The following is a 25,186-nucleotide window of genomic DNA, read 5'->3' on the forward strand; positions in this document are numbered from 1 at the left end:
ATTACCATCACAGGAAAAACAGACTTGACTTGGGGAAAATTAACTTAATTTATTGCCAATCGGACTGGAGTAGGGTAATGAGAAATAAAACCAAATCTTAAAAAAACTTCCCCCCACCCCTCCCTTCTTCCCAGGCACAGCTTCACTCCTGAATTCTCTACTTACCCCCTCTCAGCGGCACATGGGGTCGGGGAATGGGGGTTGGGGTCAGTTCATCACACCTTGTCTCTGTTGCTCCTTCTTCCTCAGGGGGAAGACTCCTCACACTCTTCCCCTGCTCCAGAGTGGGGTCCCTCCCATGGGCGACAGCCCTCCACGAACTTCTCCAACGTGGGTCCTTCCCATGGGCTGCAGTTCTTCACAAACTGCTCCAGCGTGGGTCCCTTCCATGGGCTGCAGTCCTTCAGGCATAGACTGCTCCAGCGTGGGTCCCCCATGGGCTGCAGGTGGAGATCTGCTCCACCGTGGACCTCCCTGGGCCACAGGGGGACAGCCTGCCTCACCACGGTCTTCACTCTCTGCTCCGGCACCTGGAGTACCTTCTCCCCCTCCTTCTTCACTGACCTGGGGGTCTGCAGGGTTGTTTCTCTTACATGTTCTCACTCCTCTCTCTGGCTGCAGTTTCTGTGCCCCAGCAAGGGTTTTTTCCTTCTTAAATCTGTTATTCCAACAGCACTACCACTATCACTGATGGGCTCAGCCTTGGCCAGCGGCAGGTCCACCTTGGAGCCGGCTGGCATTGGCTCCGTCAGACATAGGAGAAGCTTCTAGCAGCTTCTCACAGAAGCCACCCCTGTAGTCCACCCCGCTACCAAAACCTTGCCATGCAAACCCAATACATTACTATAATGACATCAGTAATTTTACTTAGGGAGACAATTTCTACTTATCGTGGCAGATGCAAGAAGTAAAATTCAATTTTTCTGCTTTCAGTTACAAACATCTCTAAAATGGCAACACCTTCAAGGATGCAATAGATACCCTATTTACACATATAATTTGCCTAGAGAATGACCTACATCTGTACCTCTATGTAAGCAATTACACAGTATCTGGCCAGCCATGTATCAGCTAGCCTGTTATCAGCACACCTTTACTCTCGGTGAATCCTCTGTGAGCCTAATGGTGCTATGGAAAGAATGAATTGGCCCAAATCATTTCACTCTTTCTTAACTGAGGCCATGTTGGACAAAACAATTGTCATAATGACTTCAGATTTCCTAAAAACGAAACAACTCATTGAACTACTAGGTTGAGAAAAGATCAGATAAAAAAAAGATGAGTCTGGCAGTATGATTTAAGATGCCAGTTAAACTTGAACTGGGGACCAGCCTGCACAGCAACAACAGGAGAAGAACCAAGGGCTCCACAATGCAGCCACTGTTGCCCTGATATAATGTGAAATCATCTGATGGAGCAGAAAAACTTGAGCAGCTAAAGTCCTTTCTTGCAAACTTACAGCCCTGTCAGAGGAACTCCAGGGAGACGAGACAGCTCTTCTTGACAGAAAACCTAGGAACTAGTAAACTCCCAGCAGAAATTACCAGACTTTCAAAGTCATATCATGTAATTTAAAACATCTGTTCAGATGCTGAATGGGGGGAAATCTTCCATAAAAAATAGATCAGGAATTTCTTTTTATTCCCTGCTTTTTAGAACTTTCCAAGGAAGGGATTTTCCTATTATTCTTCATTTTTAAAGTATGATATCCTCATCAAAAGCTAGAGTATTTTATCTAGAAGCTTATTCTTCTCCAAATAATTATAAAAAAAAAAAAAGGAAGAATTTTATATACCTGATTTCTGGCTTCTTTAGTTCCTTTAGTCTTCCTGGGATGATATTGCAGAGTGGTTTATGTGTCCTTCAGCGTCTTCTTCTAGAAATACAAGAAAATACAAGAAAATAAATAAATAAATTGCCTTTCAGGGTTTTTTTTTAAACAAAACCAGAAATAACTTCACTTTGCCCTCTACTTTTGCCAAAGTACTTCAAAAACATAAGGCTTCCTACAAACTGAGATGAGGTGCTAACAGCAGAAATAAATAGACGTGCGTTTATTACATTGTAAACATAAATCAAATAACGACTCAGTGGTTGCCAAAGTGGCATTAGTGATGGGCAAACCTCATGACAGCAGCAGCATCAGTGGGTTGATGTACAGCACTCAGCACGGCATACATGGCATGACACGAGGGCCTGAAGTTGTGACCAGCGTGGTGTTGCATGGTGTATCCTTGAGCTGTGGCACGAGCATTTTGAAGAACACTCATGCAACCCTTCCAGGAGGCTCTAAAAAGTCTTAGTGCAATGGATGCATCCCCCATCCCTTCTTAAACTGGGCCTTCTGCCAGCACATAGCTGAAGTCTAACCATTTAAACCACAAGGAATTTCTCTCGGTCCAGTCGGGAGAACTCAAATGTTCCTTTTTTTTTTTTTATTTTTGGTCTGGAATTTCTCAAGAAAACCTTTGCAATGACAGAATGTCTATGGGAAAAAAAGTTGTGCCTGTCCCTGCCAGGACTGAGGGAGACCTGAGCAGCTACCATGGTTCTGAGGGTTTCTGCATCTTCTCACTCCCCTATATCTCTGTACATCCCCATTTGGGTCCCCTCCTGCCGCAGGGGGGACATATGTAATTCCTTTCCCCCTGGGCTGGAATTGCCTATGGCAACTGTCCATCACTTTCCAGAACCAGTAGGTTTAGGGGGGTATGGATGCCTTTTTTTCAGGAGCCAGAGGTCAGGGGTACAAACATCTAAGATCACTTTTAATCAAAGGAGTTTTAAATGAAAGTGTCATTTCTGCAACCAGATAAATCAGAATTTCTTAGGGAACAGGAGAAGGCATCGCTACGGTCCCTTTTGGAAGCCAGGCTAGAGACATTATGGCTGTTTGCTGAGGCACAGCCTCTTCCCAATCCTCTGCAGTTTCCCTGAAATAACTCCAACCAAGCAGTAATTCATGGTTCTTGCCTAAGCTATAGAAAATCTCATGGGAATCTAGGAGATAAAGGGCCTTTGGTTTTCCATAAATAGAAGCGATGGAAACAGAGCATTTATGTTGCCTTAGACACTGCCAGAAGGCTTTGCAGCTTCTCTGCAAATCTGTAGGATTATATCGTTCCGTGCCTAAAAACATATTTACACTGGGAACAACAGGCTGTGTGGAAATGGCATCTTTTTTATACTGACAAACCACTGGAAAATTAAGCCACAGTCCTTGATAGACTTTTGGACCACACTAAAAACCAGAATTTAGGAAAACATGAAGAAACTTGAATTGACATCAGTGACGGTGAAAATCTCTGGCTTCGTTAGCAAGTGTCTTTCAAAAGCAGCTCCTAATTGTGTCCACCCTCCTGCAGCCCATCACTTCGGTCTCCTCCATTTGCTCCCTGTGGCAATCTGGTGCTGAAAGGACAGATATCAGCTATGACCCACCTCTTCTCTGGTCATTTTTATCTTTCTGGGTAGCATTCAGATTCTTCCAGCTAGGTAGGCTGTTGAAGCCAGGTTAAGTCTATTAAATACAACTGCCTCTGTAGTTGCTTACAAGATGAAACTGCTATTGCATGAGCAACACTTCGTCCTCGTTGCTACAGCCTTATGCTTCCTTTTAAATCCCCTATTTGGGTTAGACATAAAGGGTGGTTTTCCTTGAATTGCAACATAATTTCTGTGTGCAGAGTAAGTATTGGGGTGTGATTAATATTTGGTCTTGTAGACCGTGGGAAGGTGAACGTGTGTACCACGTAACAGTAGCAATACTCACTTTTGATTTGGTCCTCATGCTGTTTCATAGTCCAACCACACTAGATGAGCAAATGCTGCATCAGACTGAAAACTGACTTCAGGTGACAGCTTCTATGGCTTCTGGTGGTGACATGCAAAGGAGAACCCTGTGTAGCCAGCAGCAGACCTATGGTTGAGCCTTTCTCAGCAGTTGCAGTAATGCAAAGGATACGAGAGGTAACAAATCGGGTCCTTCCAGTCCAGAAGCTAAAATAGAGAGCTCTAGAAGTAAAAAGTGAAGAGTTGCAGTTTGTTGATTCTCAGCACTGATTCATGCATGCAGCCTGGATGTACATCAAATACTCCACTGAAAAAGCTGTATTACTCATTGTTTCCAGAAAAACAGATCTTGCAGCAGACACCACAATGTACCTCTTTCCTTCTGCAGTTACTCATGCAATCATGACTTACAGTCTTCATTGGCTGATTTGAAAAATTCAAACATGAGATTAATTATATCAGTCATTAATTACCCTGATCCTGGACAAAACTCCCATATACAAAGCAAAGGCTACAGAATCTCATCTGACATGACTGAGGGGTCTATTGCTTCTTTATGGGGTTTCACAGCTCTCCCCAAGGAAAGGGGTCATTCTTTCTCCGGGAGAGAAAAAAAAACTTGGCACGAGGGCAGGAAACACTCTGGGTTTTCTTTTTATGTCATATCCCTCTCTCTGAGAACATTTCCCCTCTTCCAAGGGCAGGGCGGACAGTGTTTTGCTTCCAGGTTTCAGCTGTAATCCCTCTTTGAACAAGCTGCCATTGCCCTTCACCAGGACTAATCTTCCTGACACTGGTAACATTTATTTGTCATGGCTGAGGAAAAGAAGTGAACTGAATCACACATATATCCATTTCTAAGAAAGGCTTTTAAAACACTCCAAGATGCTTTCCTCTAAGTGTTCCTATGTATCATCTGAACAGCTGCCAGACCACCAGCCATGAGGCACTATCAAGTGTAACAACTCTTTTGTTATTTTATATATTCCTCCAGTTGGAAATAATCAAATATTGCTAGCTTTCTTTGGGAAAGCAGTCTTGAAACATTAGTGATGTTTTAAGAAAGAAATAGGCCTTTCATCACATAATAATAGGCAAGATCTTCTTTACATCTGTCATTTCTGCCACTTTTCCTGGAACACCACTGAAAGGAAACAAATTCAAATTTATCTTAGCTGAACTAGATATCAACACCACCTTAGCTTCCATTACTGCTGGACTTGAGTAACGGTTTTTCTGTAAGTATAGCTAACAGAAAAGATAAAAAATGTAAAGATTTTCACAAATTCTGAATGTTTTTGATCATGTGAGCTCTTGGACCTTGATAAACGTGCACAGAGCTACTATTACCATGACGAAAGCACGACCAAAACTCCATCTCTGCAGGGAAGTAGACACTGCAAAGACCATTATTTTATAAATACCTGCCTATTTCCGTAACTCCTGATTTGCTTCCACTTGCACACATTTTGCACACATACTTTACCATTTCCTCCGCATACTTCAGAGGCTGCAGTCATAACAGCTCTTTCTAGAGCATCTGCTTTTGGATAACAAGCTGTGACAGGCTCAGTGAAATCAGTAGAAAAAGAGGTAAGTCTGTTATGAAGATCTCGTCCTTGTCCAGTGGAGGTGACTGTCAATTCAACGCTGCAGTTGCATTTTCAAGTCCCTCAAGTGCTCTGGAAAGACTTCTCAAATAAGGGACAAACCACAGGAGTCTCAATACATTCAAGCATTTAATTGGTTCTAGCTGGTTGGGGAGATGACCATTATTTATTGCAAAGGAATAACGCCAAGAAAACATCTGACAGTGATGGACAGCTGCATAGAAGAGGGCTGAGGAATGTCAGATTCTTCTGTCCTTAAGCCATGGTCTTCTTTAAAATGCAAAATATTAAAAGCCACAATTTCTCTAAATGTGAACTTGCATTGAGTGGACAGTACCGCCTGCTGCTTTCATTGTTGGTGATCTAACGCAGAATAAGTCAATGATATCAAAGAAAGCCTGCCAAAATGTAGCCCTCTTCTTCACCCTGAAGAATTTACAGCTTAAACTAGATTAGGCAAAAAAATACAAGAAAATGAACAAGACAGATAAGATGTGCAACACTTCCCAGGGAGAACATGAGAAGGAAGATTTCTAGAGATAGTATTAAGAGAGGATTTGAAGGAAAAGAGAACATACAAGGTGTAACAGCTGTTAGTGAAATGAACTGAAAACATTTCTTCCTGCTGTGGAAAAGGTTGGACCTTTGTTGAAAAACACAGAAATGAAAACAAAGAACCTTTTGTTTTCAAGCTGTGTCAAAAGCACTTTCACTGGTTTTGACAACCTTTTGAGGAAAAGGTTTTGACAAATCCCATGCTCAGCCTTATGAAGAGAGATGAGAGGGCACACCAGGAGAAGCGAGGTCAGTGATATTTGTGACCCACAGTCTGCTTTTCCCCAAGATTTTTTTCCTTTGGAGTTTGGAACTCATCTTAAATCCTCTCTTTTTTGTATTTTCATAGGTAAGTGGTAGAAGGGTCCCCACAGCAACTTTTCCAGCCACTCCAACAACCTGTAGAGCAAAAAAAAAAAACCCTTTGGTACAACAGCTTAAACTCGCACACACAAAGATGCAACGTGCCACAGGAAAACAAAAAGCAGAAAGGGAATGGCCAAGTGCTTGGTTCTTTACAACATGGAGCCATGAAGGTCCCCCCCAGTTTCGGGGGAAGCTGGCCGGGCTTCTCTTTGCTGCTGAAAGCCCCTCACCAAAGCACCATCAGGATCACAGGAGACAATAACTGGTCCTAATTGCAGTGATTCTCACGAGTTTGATGCAAAGTAGTGAGAGGATGGACAGGCAGCGTTTTGCCTGCTATAAAGAACACTTTGGAAAGGCCAGGTTTAAAGAAATAAAAACCAGAAGATAGACTGTTTCTGGGTGTGGAGGGTGGGTGCGAGATAAATCAGTGCTGCCTGAAGAATATCCGTAAGCTGCTCCGTGTGCTGCTTTTCAGGTCATAAAAAGAAATACGCTGCACATGAGGAATGTGTTCTTAGCTCTGCCTCATGAATGGGCAGAAAACAGCCTTAAAGAAGTCACTGTCATTTTTATAGAAAGAAAATATTTTAACAAGATGTTCTGTCCTTGAACAGGGGTTATTCCCTGCGTCCCTGGGCACCTGATCCCCAGAGCCAAACCAAAGCGTGTGGGACTGGAAAACAAGCAGACAAACGGCTGCCGCCTCCCTGCAGCATGCCAGCTGCGAACGGGAGCTGCTGAAATGGACTTTCTTCTTGTCAAACACAGCATAAATCTCTGCTCCTGAAACAGCTCCCTGAAAACCGGCCATTCCTGTCCCTGCCTGCCGGGCTCTGCAGCGAGGCAGGCTGGCGAGCGGCTCCGTGGGAGCGGGGAGCATCACCACTATGAACCGGAGCTGCCAGTTTCAGGCGTGCTGGGCATTTGATGCATCTGCCAACCCATTTACAACGTCCCTCCAATGCCGCGACCTCCAAGCACGCTCTCGGCTTGGAAAACAAGAACAGCCCCCAGGATAAACTAGGTGCTTTCCCATGCCAGGAACTTTTTCTGACTCACTGACCACATCAGGTAAAATTTTGCTGGAGTCTAGGCAGTCTCCCTCCGGCCACCATCTTCTGAAGGGTTGATGGACCCATCAGGGGATTAATTATCCCAACGGGTCTCAGCAATATGCCTGTCTCTCCCCTTGCGTGAAGGACGGGAGATGGAATATTCTGCTACCAGGCTATAACACATCCCTGATCCAGGCATCATCCCTTCCTCCCTCTGCTTCAGCCACTCATTTCCTTGTGCTGTGGGTACAGCCACCAGCCTTGCAACACCCCACAGAGATGTTTATTCCCCTTTAGGGATTAATAGCCTAAATTTCCACGCTCAAGGGCAAGCTGGCAAAAAAAGCCACATCCTGTGTGAGTCAGGTGCAACAGTGCATGTAAAACGTACAGTGGCCTTGTGGTTACAGCAAGCTGTGATGTGATATCCTGGGCAGATTCCTCCTGCTTCTGCGTGTCCCGTGTTTATGAATATGCCAAAGGGTAACCCTGCCCTAGCAGCCTTACTCAGACCTTGTAAGCTCCTGAGGGGTTTGGAAATTAATATAAATACACTTGTGTTTATTCAGAAATAAATATAAATAAACATGGTGTTTTGCTTGCTGTTTCTGGCTTTGACATGTGTAAGACTTTTGGGTGGTACAGTGTGATGCAGGGATGGTGATGGGACCATCTTATGGGACCTATCAAGGGCAAAGCATCAGCCAGAACACTGGGGCAAAATCTGTACTTGTCTCCAAGCTGCAGCATTTATTCAAAGCCCAGTGTAAAGGTATTTTTCTTTCCAACAGCTCATGATTTGTGCTAGGTTGTTGTTGGCTACCTGTATTTGTAGATATTTTCACACCTGTTAGCCTGTAAAGAGTGTCATTGTTCTCTCCTCTCTCTGTTTCTGTAGATGAGATTATTTTGGAAAGGACACCTTGTAGATTAGATAGGCTTCATCTTGCCCTTTAATCATGTCAAAACTCAAGTGGTCAACACGACTTCTATACATATAAAGGAAAGACCCAGTTTCAGTTTTGGAATTTCTAGGGGTACCAGCCCTTGTTTATCACGTTCCATCTGTAGAGTCAAAACACTCTTGGTCATTTTCACCAAATTCTCTGGGATGACCAAGAGCAGCTCAAAAATGACAAGAGCAAATGCACTTTGACTGCAATATGGCTTAATTTTAACCAGCAGGAGTTTCAGGATAAAAAAGAAAAAGAACTTGTTGACATGAAGCATGTGGAGTCACTCATCTAGCGTTGTGTAAGGGCTATAAATCTGCCTGGAAATGAGGCATGAAATGCATCATAAAAAGTATATAATCAAAACTATAAGATCAGTTTAAAATTTATGGTAGGTAATTTATGAAGAGCATTACATGTCTGAACTTTAAATCAAATGCTCTTCAGCTGTGTATTTCTGCAAGCTTTTGTATAAAACTCCTTTCTCTTATTTCCCTTTACTTGAAAAAAGTCTAAGCATTAAAAAACCCATACTATTTTCTATAAATTCAGCAGTGAAAACTATGTAATCTGAAAGACAATACAAACCTGCCACAGAAAGTGAGTTACAGTAGAAAGCATCACTTGTTTAAACTTCAGGGGAAAATATTGTTCAATAACGTGAAAGAGAATTCAACCTCTCCCGCAAAGATTTTGTAGACTCAACTAATGCATCTCTCTGTTTTACTTATTACTTTAGGGTGTTCTTCTGACCTCCATACCCCCACTATAATTATCTTGTTGGTGTTAGTTTCTCTCTCTTCCTTTCCGAAAAGACTACTATTGTCTTTCTGTGAACAGATGAAAACCAGATGGGGAGGGTAGGGAGAAAATACCGAGATTTGGGCTATCTACCTGAATTTTGCTGTGCCTGGTGAGTATGGGTAAACATTATCAAAATTAAATCATTAAATTACTCTCTAAAACTAATGGAAATCTTTCTTTTGGTTTTAATATTGTGCCAAGAGAGTGGGAGTCGTGATCCTTCCAAATTCCACGGGGCCAGAGTTTCATCTCATCCAAATTTCTCTGCACCACAAACCAGCCAACAAATTGCCCAGCACAAATATACAGGAGCTCTGTTAGTCTGCAATGATTTGTCAAGAAAAGGCTACAGCAAGCAACGCAGGAAAGATTCTCCCACCCATAGAAGAAACACAATATAAGAGCAATTTCTATAACAAACCAAAGGCTTATCTTTTTCTGCTGATATCTGTTGTAGCTGGACTTCTTGACATTTGTCTAGTAATTCTTGAAAGATTGAGAAGTGAACCACAGTCCTTACACCCAGTACGTGGAGACATTCATGGCAGGTATATTATAGTTATGAAACTGTTTCATCTAAATGCTAGTTGCAAACTATCTATCTGGGATGCTCTTTGCCTTTTCCCTGTTGTTTGGCACACTGGGAGACAGCATTGTGCAATCTTTCATGTGCAGTTACGGTTCTGCCAGTTATAGTGGAAAAGTTTTAGAAAGGAAAAGTTCCTTGGCTAGACACGAAACACACACTTAAAAACTAATTTCAGGGTTTTGCTAAGGCTCAGCATTCGTGGCTAGAAAGAGCTGATGTGCCCTAGATTTCAGTGCACCGAAGCAGACTGCTGACACCTTCATCCGTTCTTCCTGGGACTGTCTCACCGTGTGTTTCTTTGCAGGGCTTACCCTCTGCTTGCCTCTGTTCCCCTGGTTTTAGTTGAGTATGAGTATTTCCTTACTTTGACAGCTAATTTGTAGCTTGCAGCCTGATGTTATCTTAGCAATGAGTTTATGGTCCCATTACCATCATAAGGTAGCATCTTCGAAGCAAACAAAGTGCTTTCTGTCATCTAATCTTCATGTCAAAGTCAGGTTTGCAAGCCAAAGAGCAATACAGAAACCTCCACCAGACAGCATAAAAACTTTGTGAGCAAGCTAATTCTCTGGCCGAAAATAAATAGCCGTGTTTGAGTTAGACAACCCCAAAACTGCTAAAGCCTGACCTGTTATGAACATGTGACATCATATGAAATAAATTCTGCTGAGTATCTCCAGATTTAGCCAGACACTGCTGCCACTGGGCAGTCCAGATGACATTTAGGATTAATGAGCGATCCAATAGCTAGATAAAAAATTTGGAATTTATAGATGGGTAGTAAGTCCTTTGCAACCCCTGAGTAAGCAGGTAGTGTGTAGTTGTGGTGCCTCAGGAACTGTGTGACCCCAAGACTCACAGGCTGGTGCCGAAGTTTTCTCCTGGACAAGGGGAAGAGGACCAGATGCTACCTTCATCCCTTGCTCGGCTGCACTCATGGGCTTCTCAGTCTGGATACAGAGGCAAAGACTTCCCAGCCTTCATCCACCTCCAGCTACACATGGGAGAAAGCAAAGCAGTTTCCCAGCGAGTCTTCTTCCCACAGCAATGGAAAAACCTGGGTAGAGGAGAGACAAACAACGGCCCCGTGACCCCTTGCTTTGTACAAAAGGTTACCCTCAGCCAGGCCCTAGAAAGAAGCTGGCATGATCACCCAGAGCGATAACAACTTTTCCTTGCAAGGACTAGGAAATACGAGCATAAAGTGAGGGTGAAACATGGAAGAAAAGCACAGGAGCACAGACAGAAGGCAGAGTCGGGGCGGGGAAATATCCAGCCACCAAATAGCCAAGTATATGGTCTATTTATCTTCTTTTACAGGCTTAATACATTATCCCCTGCTATCTGCACGTCACACCCTACCGCTCACCCTCCACAAATTTACACAATGGATTTTCTCCCCCTTGGTGACACAGTGTTTTGGCGCTTGGACCGGCCGGGCAACAAATATTGATCTCTCTGGAGTGACTCCTGATTCCAGCACACAATGTCCCGCGCTGCAGTCCAAGGCTCCGGCTGTCTCTTCTGCTCCACTTTATCACTGATGTCTTGGCTGCATCTTCTGCTTTTTTTTTTTTTTTTTTTTGTACTTTTGCCTATTTCTTTTTTTTTTCCGTCAAGCTTTCCTCTAGAAATCTATGAAATGAATAACCGCTCTGCCGTACGTCAGCTGGAATAGCGTTGAACATGGAGCTGAGATTTATATGAGCCGAATGTTCAGACAGTTGTTCGGGATGGAAAATATTAACCTTCAGAGCCTGACCGTTGATTTTAAGCAAACCTCTCTATCTAATCTATTTATATGAACCTCCTCACTGCAACACCTTTACATGTAAATCTTGTAGCTACGTTCACCAGCAGATAAAGCACTAGGAGCTGCAGGCACTAGCAGCTAGAGCAGGGAGCTAGGGCTCGAGCCCTTTGCTGTCCTGGCACCACTGCCCATACCCTCCCAATGCCTCAGTTTCCCTACAAGGTCCCTGAATGTGCTCGAGGCTGGATTTGGCTGGATTCAGGACTGTCCACCGCTTCTATAAGCATTTGATCTGCTCAGGAGGAAACCTAGCTAAAAGGTGTGAGGTATTTCAGCACTTTACATCCAGATTTTGAAATGGCTCAAGACCCAAAATATTTTTCAACGAGAGCAAAGTCTTTTCAGTCCAGCCCATCCTCGCCCTTCACATTATATGTGACCCCAGTGGTTGTGGCACAGGGACTGTTCCCCAGGCCCCTCATCTGCAGGGAACACAAGGGAGAAAACCCACTGGAGAAAAAGGGGTGGAAGACCCTCCCACTGGCATCACTTCTCATGACATTTCCAGGTACTTTGGGACATCTGGCATGTCAGTGTAGCCCCAGGTTCTGGGAACAAATTAGCTGACACTAGGTGTTTTGATTTTTTTTTTTTTTTTTTTTTTTTTTTTTTTTTAAATTTACAAAGGATCTTCCTTGGCTTTAAAAGGAAAGTGTGAAAGAAGGGGAACTAGTAGTTCCCCAGGGAGGAGATACTGTCTAGTAAGAACATAAAAGTTATTGGATTTTAAAAATGCATTACTTTTTAAACCATTCATTTGGGGACTGGTACTGTTCTTGTTACCCTTAAAGGTGGAAACAGCAGATTCAGAAAATTCAGAGTAGAGGCAAGAGGATTAATGATTTCAGCTCTCTTCTCCCAGAGGGGCATTGCAAAGCTTGGTTACCTTTTTCCTCCTTCTTTCTTAACCCAAAGCACCTGAGGTCACTTCAGCAAGTCTGAGTCAGGTCGGATAGGAGGACATTTGCAGGGGAAGAGCCCTGCACCGGTCACAGAGGAGAAAAGTTTAAGTAAACAGAAGTTACGGCTTTGCTGGGAATGAATGGGGCTGCAATGATGTGGCCCAAGGTCTGGAGGGGCTGTCACCGAGTGCTGCAGAGCACCGGGAGCAGGAGGCATCCCAATTTGGGGTGAGGAATGCCTCAGGGGAGCTCGTTGAGTGGCTTTGAAGTAAAGTCTCATGTTTGTGATTCCCTTTGCATGAAATAAAAGGCATCAAGACTGACTCTAGCCCGAGCTTGGCTCTTTGCCTGTGGAAAACATAACAGTATGTAATGTTCCTCATGCCAGTGGATAGCCCAATAACTATTTTAATTACTGTTTATGGTAACTGAATCGCAATAGAGAATTCAATAGCATATTTTTAGGTTCTTAACTCACAGTCAATACATTCCTCCTCTATATCCTGGGCAGGATGCTGTATTTAGGACCATACTGGTTCAGAGGCACTTTAAACAGTTATATCTAAGGGTAGTCATGGCACACTTGCCCAGTCCCAAGCAAATTCTGCCCAAGATTCTCCCACAGTTTTGGTTAGTTTGAAGGGCTGATGGGACCAAAAGTACCTAGCAGCTCTGAGCTTGTTTGACGAGCCCACAAAAAGCAACCACAACGTTCTAACAACCAGTTGAAGAGCAGCGTAAAAATGATTTTAGAAGGATCACGGAAAGCATGACAGCTCTACAAAACTAAGGCAATTATGTGAAGCTCTGGTGGAGCTGGTGAAAAGGAGCTGTGAGGCAGAACTACTGCACTGTCCTACTGCAATCGACTGTCAAAGCCTGCACAGACGTAACCATGATTGACAGGTTCGTGTTTGACATGCAGCAAACAGAGGACTCAGGATTAACCCACCCATCCTACTGACTGGATTCACGCTTTCTGGTTTTAATGTTGTCACCTCATTTTAATTAATCAGAGCCAGCTATAGTGGAAACTGTCCACCTGTTCCCCTCAAACTGCAGTAGAAGTCCATTAATAACCAAAACCCAGGACACACGTAAGCTTTCCAGCAACGAAACGAAAGCCTAGGAAATACCTTGACACCGTTGTCCCAGGGAACGCTGACTTTCATTTCTGTTAATGTCTCTAACATCTGGTACGAGTTGCTGGGCAGTGATGCTCCGTTCAGCCTTGGACTCCTTCCACCCTGCGGCTTCAGCAACAGAGTCAAGACACCTGTACCTAAAAGCAAAGCCATCCAAGTCTGATCGGATATGCTGCCTGAGAGATATTATTCTTTTCAGATGAGAGGTGACTCTTAGGCCCTGGCTATACTGGAAAGACAACACTGTAGTTCTTGCGAGAACTGGGATATTCATTTCTGGCACAATTCAGAGTCAGGACATTTTTGCTCTCCCAAAATTCCCCCGCCCTGAGTTTACAGTTGGTGGTATTAATCTTTATTCCCCCACCAAAAAACACAAACTCAACTTCTGTTGCCTTGCCAGTATCGTCTGGCTGTACAGCCCCAACCCAGAGTTACAATGGCAAAGGAATGTGCTGCAATGCCACGTCTTGCCAAGCCTGAGGTAGGATTATTCTGGCCTCTCCAGGCCTTTAAAAATGGCCATAATTTGCTACCTACCCCGCTTTCCTGAGGAAAACAGCTCTGCAGCAGGCAGGAGACCACAAGCCCCCTCAGCTGCGTTGCCAAGAAGGGGATATACGCTGCACCTCAGCTGTTGGGGTGATAGCACTGATCTCCGGAGAAGGCAGGATGGCACTGATGGATCGGTCTGTGATTTGGCACAGCTAAAACAAAAGACATTTTTTTGCAGTCACCGTTCTGGGAGTCACCCCGGGCTGTCTGCTCGCTGTAGCCCCAAGGGTGGCTGTTGCTGTGGTGTAAAGGCTAAAGAAGAGACACAGCCGTGACAGCTCAGGTCACGGAGCATCTGTGATGGAGGAGCTTTGGCCCCGGTCCTAGACAGGTGGGATCACGAGGTGGTACTGCCAAAGTGGTATATTTTACTGATGCAATATTATCACAGCATAAATAATGGTGCAAACAGAAAACAGCTTCATTTATAACAGTCAAAAGCGACACTCTACCTCTCGATCTGTCTCCAAATAAAACCTCTCGATGCCATTGCTAAGATATGCATTCTCCACCGCAGGCTTTGTCTAAGGAGCAAGAGGGCAGACTCAAATAAATACCGCTTATGCCAAGTTCACAAAGCATGTCTTTCCAGTCCGGGGGTTGGACCACCCGGGCCAAAAGGCAAAAAACATCTCAGGTAGATCTGAACGCCTACAGGCATTGAGCAAGCAGCTTTGCAAGAGCCGAGTGCAGTAGACGGAGCTATTTATCATAGGCAGGGGCCAGAAACAAATGAAGTGACCTGTAAAACCAAACACTTCTGTGGCTCTGATTGAAAGCGCGCAGGATATTCCTGTTCCAGGATCCGACACAATGGCTGTGTCTAGCCGGACATGCCTTTAAGTGATTGAACTCAAGCTCTGTCTGGGCAAGGCGTCAAACTCCACAAATCTCTATCCAAGCCTCACACCTGATGGCACTTTGAGCCAGTCCAGACAATAATCTGGAGTTTACGTTTCACTTCTTCAACCCCCTCCATCCCCACTGCCAGCTGCCAGCCAGCCTGCCTTCGTTCAGAGAGAGCAGGGGAGATCAAATGCCAGCGGAGCATTTCAAAAAGCAAAGAAGCCCTGTGAAAAAATCAGACTTCTGGCATCGGTGCAGACCTTAAACTGAGGTGTGAAACCATGCGGCAGGCAAGCACCTCCAAGCACTGGCTGCGAGCAATACAGCATCACAGAGCAACGGGGGTTCAAAGGGGCCTCTGGTAGGACCAACTCCCTGCTGAAAACGGGGCTAACTTCGACATTACATCAGGTTGCTCATGGCCTTGTCCAGCCAAGCTTTGAAAAGCTCCAAAAATGGGGATTTCGCAGCCTCTGTAAGACTTTGTTCCAGTATTTGAGCACACTCGTGGAGCGGCCACCTCTCATTGCTGACTCTCGTACGGACACAGCGTCATCAGTTCCTGCTGATTCTTGTTCCCACTAGTCATTGCATTACATAGAAGCATCAGCACTGTCCTAGGGGGACAGAATTAACTAAAATTTGAAACGAGGCCTTTATTGATATACTCAAACTGTTCAGAAGTCAAGAATATGCTAGTTTTTTCATGGTGACTCTTTTGGGGGTTCCTTCTCCAATGTTACTGAAGTGTCAGCATTGCTGTCATCTTAGCAATAATGCATAAAGTCTGCAAATCAGCTGAACCATCACTGCATTTGACACAGACACAGGACTTCCAGATGAAAGGGGGAAAACACAATTTCCCTGTTGTCCCATTCACCTCAGAGATATAAAAGAAAAACTGAAGTCCTGATTCAGAAAAAAAATACTAAATAAAATCAGCACCTAAGTCGCTCCTGAGCAATCTGCTCTTGTTGACCTTGCTTTGAGCAGAGATTCCCTCCAGCCTCAAATATTCTGTGTGATTTTAGTGGAACTTAAAATAATTTTTCACATTGTTTTGAATTTAACTGTATTTAAAAATGCATTTATGTGCATTCCTGAAATGCAGTATTAGTGGGTAACTTGCTGATAAACCTGTGGACTAAAACCAAGAAATTTTTTACAGTCAGATTTTATGTAACTCCAAGCCTGGTCTGGAAATGAATTTAGTTGTTTTAGCACTTTTCTGCTCCCCAACTCCTACGTTTACCAGTGTGGCTGTATGGATTTCATGGGAGCGATGACGACTGACACTCTCTGAGGCACTGACCCCACTTCGTTATGCCCATACTCGTGTTGCCTCCCTATCAAAGCCACACACCTTCTGTACTTAATTTATTGCACCAACCCCTGAAACTGTGTAACTTCTCTGGATTCTTTCTAAAGCCTTCAGACAGATGACATTCAACAGGAAAACAAAAAAGCCAAAGAAAAGGAAAAACACCCTTCTCACGGAGGAAGAATAGCCTGCAATCTTATATATGTAGCTTCCAATTTTTGGCAACAGCAAGCCCACAATTTGCATATTCTAATATGCACCATTTTGATAGTAATTACACTACCTGAGGTGCACTGTGAATGAGCCATCCTTGGTGCCCTGACACAGTGAGTTTCCAGAGGGAAATATTGCCTGTTGTATCCTCAGCAAAAGAAGGCCCTTAAAATGTTTAAAATGTTGAGTCTAGACATGAAGTGCTGGGAAGGGATGGAGGCTGAGGGAAAGGTAAGATGGACATGGATATGGATTAAAAAAGGGAGAGAGGACCAGAGGGTGGGAAACTGGGGGGGGGTCTGGGCATAAATACACGTGCTGCACGGGCAGTGTTATTGCACCGGGCGACATCAACTGCCCCATCTTCTGCTCCAAATGTCCCATCAGTCCCACATTTACTTAAATTGCAGACAGAAAATGCAAACATTTCCAAAAGACAAATCCTTCTGCAGCTCAGCTCATGCTAGAGAACAATTCGGTCAGAGAAGAGACGGGAAGGAGATGGCTCGCAACCTGAAGGTCGTCTCAGTCTTCTGAAAACTGTTAGAGGGACCACAAGGCAACAGCCTATCCCTGAAGATAATCAAGTCCTATAACTATGACAAAAAACTGGGAATAACGCTGGCAACAGAACAGACAGTCTCTTCCTGGGGACAAAAGACAGAACACACTGATTTATGGCAAGAGGAGGAGGGATTTTTTTTATTTTAACCAAGCCAATCTGAATCATTGTAGAGGCGAGAACTTAAAAATAAAGACCAGATCCCATGTCCTTTCTCAGTTTAACTGCAGTCACTTTAACAGGATTTTGTTTGAACAAGGATGCCTGATGTTATGTCTACTCTGAAAAGAAAAAAATGTTTTTACTTCAGTTTGGTCAACCCCGATGAGCTAGCCTGGGTTAAAATAGAGGGGAAAAGACTACACGAACACACGGCCTGGTTCAGATCAAAGGTCCGTATATGCTCAGGGAGGAACATACAGGCATGGGAAGCAGTGACTAATTCCCATACTATATTCAGCCCTTAGAAACCCACAGCTTTAGAAATGTTTGAAGTCAGAGGTCCCAACCAATGGACATGTTTAAGAGCCTCTCATGGGCCTATGCTTCATATGTCAGCTCAGCCTTCACGGTATCCCACAGAAATGAGCTCCTCAGTCGGATAATGGATTGCGGGACAAATTACTGCTTCTCAGTTGATTTAAACCTGCTGTGTGGGCACCCCAGCTTCTTCAGTTATGAGTAACAGCCAAAAGGTGATTTGGGTTTTAGGTTGGGGTTGAATTCAAATTGCTGAATTGAGTGAGAGCCTATGCTATTTTTTCCTTCTTTTTCTTCATCCTTATTTTCATTAGCATGAATTAATAGGAATTGGTTAACTGGCACTAAAGCCATATTTTTCTGTTGCTGTATGTGTATAAACATACCTTAAGTTAAAACAGAATCAGGATGTAGACAGGAACCAAGCCAAGGATCCAAGCACACTCTAGGCTTAAGGAAAGCCCATGCTCCAATCTAAAGTATGTGCTTGAAATCAATTAAAAAAAATATTTGGGGCTGGTGAGAACAGTTTGTCTACAGAATATTAGCCTACCTGCTTTTTTTTGTTAGCTGAGCCTACATGATTGCAACAAGGATGAATGACTAATTTTTATTTTTTTTTCTAAGGCTCCAATCCCGGTAGCATACATCCCTTCAGTTTTCTTTCTTTTTCTTAAATATTTTTGGCAAATAATTTCCTTCTCTGGCTTCTTACACCATATTTTGTATAAGAAGGCTAAGGACATGCCTGGCTACACCAAGGGGTCACCATCCAGTTTACAGATTAGGAAATAGTACAGTTTGTCAACATTTGGCCCTGACAAACTTTTAAAATATAAATACAGATGGTTTTGTTTAAAAGAGAAAAAGTCCAAATTCTACTAAAGGTTGAAGCTTGTTTTCTTTCCAATCTCTTTTTTCCCCTGGATGTTTGGTACATTGTGTTCCATTGTTATCAAGCTTAATCACATTTATATAATAAAATGTAATTAGGAAATGGAAATAGAAATTGAGAGTCCTTTGGTTTTGTGGTTTATTCAAGAAATTCCTAGCCCAAACTGAGTAGAATTCATATATATCAAGTATTTCTGGGAGTATATTCTCATGTTAGGAGGGAATACAAGCCCAAATAAAGTAGAATAAAGAGGATAACTCATCTAATTGCTACATCTGCGGACCAGACAATTAATTCCCTTCATTCAGAGTTTGAGTCTGAACTGCTGTGGCTGAACCACTCTTTGCGTGAGCCCTGGTATTGTATAAGCTGCACAATACCTTGAATGCAGTTCACATTTTAGCATTTCTTGCTCAGGTAGAAATTTCTACCCCAGAAAATATAAATTGAAGCCTTTACAGTCCAGCTCTGCAGCATATCTCTCTGCATCAAAGTTCACAGGCTGGCAATGGGGTCGTGAATTACCAAAGAAAATTGCACAACAAATTTTGCATAACAAACACAAACTCTCCACCAAATGCCTATAATTCAGGCCAATATAATTCATGTTGATAACCTAACATACGGCTTTCAATAAACCATGTGATGCAGCACTTGAACTTCAAGAAATCAGTCTAACATGTATCTCAGACCTGACACTTTCAGTGACCTTTGGATGCTACTACTTTAAAAATACCATATCATGCAAACTTCATGTCCCAGGGCTAATAATGCAATAAACCCACATCTTGTCATTGCTTCCTGTTTTGCTGAAGCTTTTCATCTGTCTCTCCCCTAACAAAAGCAAAGGGATTCATTTGCTGTGTGAAGCATAGAGAAGACGATAGCCCTCTGTCGAATAAAGTAAAAACAGTGCTATTGCTCAAAAAAGGGACACATTGAGAAGTACAGAATCAACATTGCAAAGAAAAGGTCTGGGTTAAGACCACTGTTTTTATCAAGAGAGGTGAAAAAATCTGGCATTCCTTAGCTAAGAGCTAGATAATGTTCATAGCAGGACACCAGCAAGCGTGGAGCAGAAACAAAGCTTTTGAGATTTATTTCCCTGGGAATCTTACTGCCACTCTGCATGACATTTGGATAAGCTAACATGGGTAAATATGTTGGAGACAAAAACCCCTTTAATATGAATGTGGAACTAATTGAAACATCCTGCTCAATTTTATCAGTTCAGAGTCAGGTCTTTGGGGTAGACCCATGAATCTGTTCTAGGTAGTATTTGTGCTCAGGACTTGGATAAAGAAACAAAGAGCAAACCTGCAAAGGCTGAGACTGTATCACAGTAGGAAGGTTCGCAAGAGATTTACCAGCCAAGATTAAATTGCAAATATTCTTGGAAAACTGGTGAAATGGACTGAAATGAAAAATCATCGAATTGCACAAAGAAGAGCAAAGGATTGTACTTAGAAAGGAGAAACCAAGTGTGAATGGGGAACGGGTGGGGCCGTACTTGGGTGTGAAGAACCCAGGAGCAAGATGGAGCTGCAGACTGAATGAGTCAGTGGGAAGAAGCTGCTTGAGATAAAGCCAACCTCATGCAGGGTTGCAGTAACGTGAGTGCTCCAGGGTTACTCCATCCTGCTCGGTGTTGCTGGCTCTCGAACTCAACCATCGCCTTCGTTCGGGGATGGGAAAGATGATGAGAATAAACTCAAAAGAAGGCAGAAGAGAACAGCTGGGGAAAAAAAAAGACTTTGGGAAACACAGTGCCTGAACAAGAATTTAATTTGTCTAAACTAGAAAAGCAGCAACAGGAGATGGGAAAATGTGTGTTCACAGCTAAGCACATAAAGATCGTTATCAAGGAAACAGCAACCAGCAGCTCTCCAAGACTGCTGGGAGGAGCACATGAAGCAGTTGGCTTTATTTGCAACAAATACCCTGAACACATCTTCAGGCTTAAGCACTGTATGTAATCGTTACTTTGTTAGGATTTTTTTCCCTCCTTTACATCAAATATCCTGAAGGTAGCAGTAAATATATATATTAAGAACATGCTAGCTTAGTCATCCGCCCCGTAGAAACGCTGCAAAAACTTCAGTTTGGCACAAATGCAAAGACACTCCAACCTCAAGAAAAACGTGGTCCATTTTGCCATGAGGACATCATTTGTTTTCAGTGCAATTTCTGTACTGAGCCCATAACAACCATGATACCTGTCCCCTGGGACCAGTAGCTGAAGGAGCAATGAGTTACACATTGAGTTTTCTGTCATCAACATGCAAGGCCGGTTTGTGTTATGCAGAATGCATAGTCCGAATGCATCAAGCAGTGCAAAGCATGGTCAGATTTTTATTAAAATATGATTTTGATTCTCTTTAGGATTTTGAGACATTCATCTTTAAGAAAATTAAAAGAAAACTGGATCAGAAGGGGGAGGCGACAGCACTACTGCCCTACAATTTGGAGCTGGAATGTCAAAAGCAAAAACTCGTCTTTGTGTTTGCTGTTAATGCACGAAGAAATGTCAGGGTTTGTGGTTCAGCTGCGATTGTGCGACCCAGTCTGGAAAGAGTTATTTATTTTAAAAAAAGTTTACAGAACTAGAAGCCACGTTTGCTGCAACAAATGCTAAAAGGCAGCGTGCCAGCCCTGCTGTACCCAATGGGGAGAGTGTGGGCAGCAATGCCGGATGGAAAAGCCAAGTCACTCTCCCAACCAACGGTGGGAACTGCCTTTTCCTTCACACACTACCCTGCAGCACGTCCTGCTAATGCACTTGAGGAGCACAGCACCATCAGGGCGACATTTGCACCCTTGCTAACTCAATGGAGACGAAATATATCACTGAGGCTGGAGCTGAAACTCCCCTGAAGCCCCACTAGTGACCTCAACAACTTTCAAAGCGGCCTTCGCATAAGGTGCAAATCTCACCCCAAAATGCTGATTTTTGGCCCCTGCCGTGCCTGTGTTTTGCAGAAGCAAAATTCTTGCAACACCTGCGCTCCTGCAGTGCCAGGCAAGCCTCGGGGGACTTACCGATTTCCCAGCATAGGAAAAGCTCTGTTTTCCTAAACAGAATGCAAATAATCAAGATTTGACTCTATGACATATAACTGCATTGGGCAATGTTTCCTGAAGCAATCTATCCCCCGACCCAGATGGGAGGTGCTGTAAAAGCTGACAGGGGCTGCAGCTAGCAAATTATGCCAGAGACTTAGGAGATTGTAGAAAATATTCCCAAAGCTTTCAACTCCATGCGCAGCTGCAGCACGGAAGGCAAACAGGATGTCGGTTGCACTGATAGGGGAATGTAATATAACTGAAAAGATTTGGTTATTATTGTATGAGGAAATGATAAACTCTTGTGCAGAGTATGATTTGGTCAAGAAATGATATGGAAATAAACTATATCAGTTCTCCAGGATTAAGACAGGAGAAACGTGCAGGACAATGGGCTTATTCTCATTTCTAAGAGCCTCTGGTAGATGGACCAGCTATAACGTCCAAGAGAATGATGTTTTGTGTCCGTTTGCTTTGTCCAGCTGCCAAATGTGAGTTTCAAGCAAACTCTCAAAAAGTTTCCCATTCTCTGCCAGCACAGCTCTGCAGCCACACACCCAGTCTCACCAGTGCTGCCAGACCCAGCTCCGGCATCCAGCGCTGCAAAGCACCTCTACTCTGAGAAGACTTCGATGCAATGCCACCAGAAACAGTCCCAAGGAGAACCTCAAAAAAATAAATAAAAGGAAGAAGCTGCCTCTTAGAATAAGGTAACGCTCAGGGTCACCTCTGGTGACGTGACCTCAGACAACTCTGGTTTTCATTTGCAGATGTCATGCAAGAGACTGTACTCCAAAGAACTCTGAAGCAGCAAACAATTGCCAGCTTGGGCTTCACCCTGAGCAACATTTCACGCTTTGCCACACGTAACCCAAATATTTTGCAAACATTGCTTCAGCAACTCACCAATGACAGACAGAAAAAGAACAAAACAAAACTGTTACTAAATCAAGCAAATGACGTAGGGTTGGTTAATGAAAGAGATGACTGCTACACCGTTGGCCTTCTGTGAGGTCAAAAACAGAATGCGTTTGTTGATATACCTTCAAAATTAGATGAAGCAGCAAGAACACATGTACTCACCTTCATGAAAAGTACAGGTTTGGACAGATATTAGCTTTGCTGGGTCAGCCACACACGATGATTTGTCAACCACGGCTCTGAAAAATAAAGACACGTACTTAAACCCATACATCTATAATAAAGGCAGGACAGCTATTGGATTTGGTTACTGAGAGAGAGAGCAGCAATGATGACACCTGGAGATATCGAATCCCACTTTTCAGATGGGATGACAAGACCTTAAAGGGCTTGTGGGATTTCTGCAAACCCTGTATCTCCCTTGGTGTTTCTCACACAGCCAAGTCCAATAGCATAACCTCACTGGTGGCTGCCCTTAACACCAGTTTAAACTGGCTTAGCCTCCTTGTTCCTCCCGTAACACAGACTTTCCTTACCCCAATTAAGAGCCGACCTCTTTAGAACAAGCCTTCAAGTGGCTTGTAAAAAATGAGAGATCCCATCTAAGGTAATGAGCTATGCTCCTTCTCTGGTCTCTCAGCCATCAATAGAAGACCCTTGGGGTCCCCAGGGATGTCTCTCTTTCTCCAGGGATGCAGAGGCAGCCCAGATGCTCAACATAGACCACTTGACTCTCATTAGGTGCTAGAAGGTACGTATGATCTCATGGATCCTCAACCAGGCCACCAAGCCATAGCAAGCCCAGTTACAGCACTGTCCTGGGAGCTTTGGTAATAAATGCTTCTGCTATTGAGTTTGCTTCAGGGAGGAGAGTAAGGCACCAAACTGTGCTCTTCTCACTGTTAATAGCCATCGTTTTAAAAGGTTTGGAGGTTCAGTGAATCCCCTGAATTTCAAGCAGTTGTCTAAAACTTTGTGTCTACCAAAGCTTGAATGGGTGACGGGTGCCAGATTTTAGATCCCTTGTTTCACCAGGGAACACCTACCTGACAATATTCCATGGAAACCAGTGGAAATTATCATGGTGTTGTCCAGTGCTTAGCGGTGTTGTAATCTGGTCAAGAGTAAGAGCAAGCTTCATCCTTCTCCATTTCACCTAAGCACAACTACCTCTTGTTCTTTCTCCTCCGTATTTCAGTATCTGTTTAGAAGATAAAAATGGAAAAACAAAACAAAACAACAACAACAACCAAAAAAAAAAAAAACCAAACCAAAAAACAAAGCTCCAGAGGTATATGTAGAGACACAGGGTTTTCTCAAAGCCACAGTAGGGGGCTTTTTTTCTTACTTTTACCTGTTCTGAGTTTTATGTACTAGCTCTGGTTCTTCTGGAGTATACCATTATTGCTTTATACAGTTTCACAGTAGCAGAGATTTCACACAAACAGCTTGTGTTTTCTAATATCTTCAAGAAAAGAACAAAGAGAAGACTATGTTTGTGATTTTTGAAAACATCCCTTTTGCTCTAGTTTGCAAAAGACCAGGCCAGATTCCTGCCAGAGAAAAATTCAGCAAAATGGGAGAGATATGAAGGAAACTTAAAAGTGGTAGAACAGAGAAGGAAAATAAATTAAGGAGATCTATTTTAGTGTATTTTTTCATCTCTTAAGTCTTATAATTGAGCATTATCTGACTATAGACATCGTCACAGGCCATTTTTGCTAAAGCATTTAGCTGTTTATCTTTTCTGCTCTGTACGCCGTGATATTTCTGGCCAGAAAAAGGCTATATATCAAATTCATACCCTTCTACTCATTTCTTAATAAAAATCAGCTAATTGCATCATGTCTTCTCCCTGCCAAATGGAGACTGTCGTTTTATTTGGCCTACTCCAACTTGTTTTCTGTAGAAGTCATGATATTTCTGGATTTTTTTTCTCATTTGAGAAAATAAACTTTGCAAAATGGCATAAAACTTCCACAAACACAAGCTGATTTGGACCTGAAAAATGCTGTGTTCAGACTAGGACATTTCTACTGAGGCCAGTGGAATTATTACTCAGTGTTTGCCAGTGATACATTGGGGGGAAAAAAAAAAAAAAAAAAGCACGTTTAAATTCTGTCTAAATCTCTTCAACTTGCATTACATTGGGCTTCAATGTAGTGCTTCAATACTTCAATAAAGAAGTTGAGTGAAGTAAATGGAAGTGTTTGCTGACTCAGTAGATCTTATCTTGCAGCCCCACCAAAGGAATCGGTACAATCACAATCATACTTTAGAACAGCACGTCCAAACTTGGCTATATGGCTTCTCAGATTATACAATTTGTTTACCTCCTCCACACAAAGAACACATGAAGTATTTTGTGTTATCACTATTAATTTTACCCTTCCAACTAGCAGAAAGCTATGTTCCTTTCTGCATCTCAAGGTTTTTGGAAAAACATTCATTAGAAGATAAAGTAGTCTTAGAGGATGGGGTTTGCCTTGTACTGCCTTATGAATGACAGCTCAGCTACCCCTGAAATATTGCTGCTTGAAGGAGCACAAAGCGCTGCTGAAATACAAGGTCTTGCATGGACCTCCAGAAACACACACACATGCTACCTGCATGTGCAGCTTCTCCTCCTGGCTTTGCAGTCCCTGAAATCACTACCAGAAATACAATCATTGCGACCCAGTGGTATATTTCCCTATGGGCAACCATCAGCCCTGACAGACACGTTTTCAATTTGTTGTGCTTG

General features: G+C 43.2%; 1 long non-coding RNA gene across 2 annotated transcripts; it reads right to left on the reverse strand.

Moving 5' to 3' along the window:
• Positions 1 to 860: 860 nt before the first annotated feature.
• LOC115346632 lies at positions 861 to 23,754 on the reverse strand. Of its 2 annotated transcripts, XR_003925186.2 has the most exons (5): positions 22,980 to 23,754; positions 22,606 to 22,682; positions 10,587 to 10,784; positions 3,850 to 4,014; positions 861 to 1,876 (listed from the first exon to the last, which is right to left on the reverse strand). It is a non-coding gene; the product is annotated as an uncharacterized LOC115346632 (long non-coding RNA). The 2 variants fall into 2 exon arrangements; XR_003925187.2 differs by lacking the exons at positions 861 to 1,876; positions 3,850 to 4,014 and adding an exon at positions 5,519 to 6,356.
• Positions 23,755 to 25,186: the final 1,432 nt, after the last annotated feature.

The sequence above is a fragment of the Aquila chrysaetos genome, chromosome 9, assembly GCF_900496995.4.
Source record: "Aquila chrysaetos chrysaetos chromosome 9, bAquChr1.4, whole genome shotgun sequence".
Taxonomy (NCBI): Eukaryota; Metazoa; Chordata; class Aves; order Accipitriformes; family Accipitridae; genus Aquila; species Aquila chrysaetos.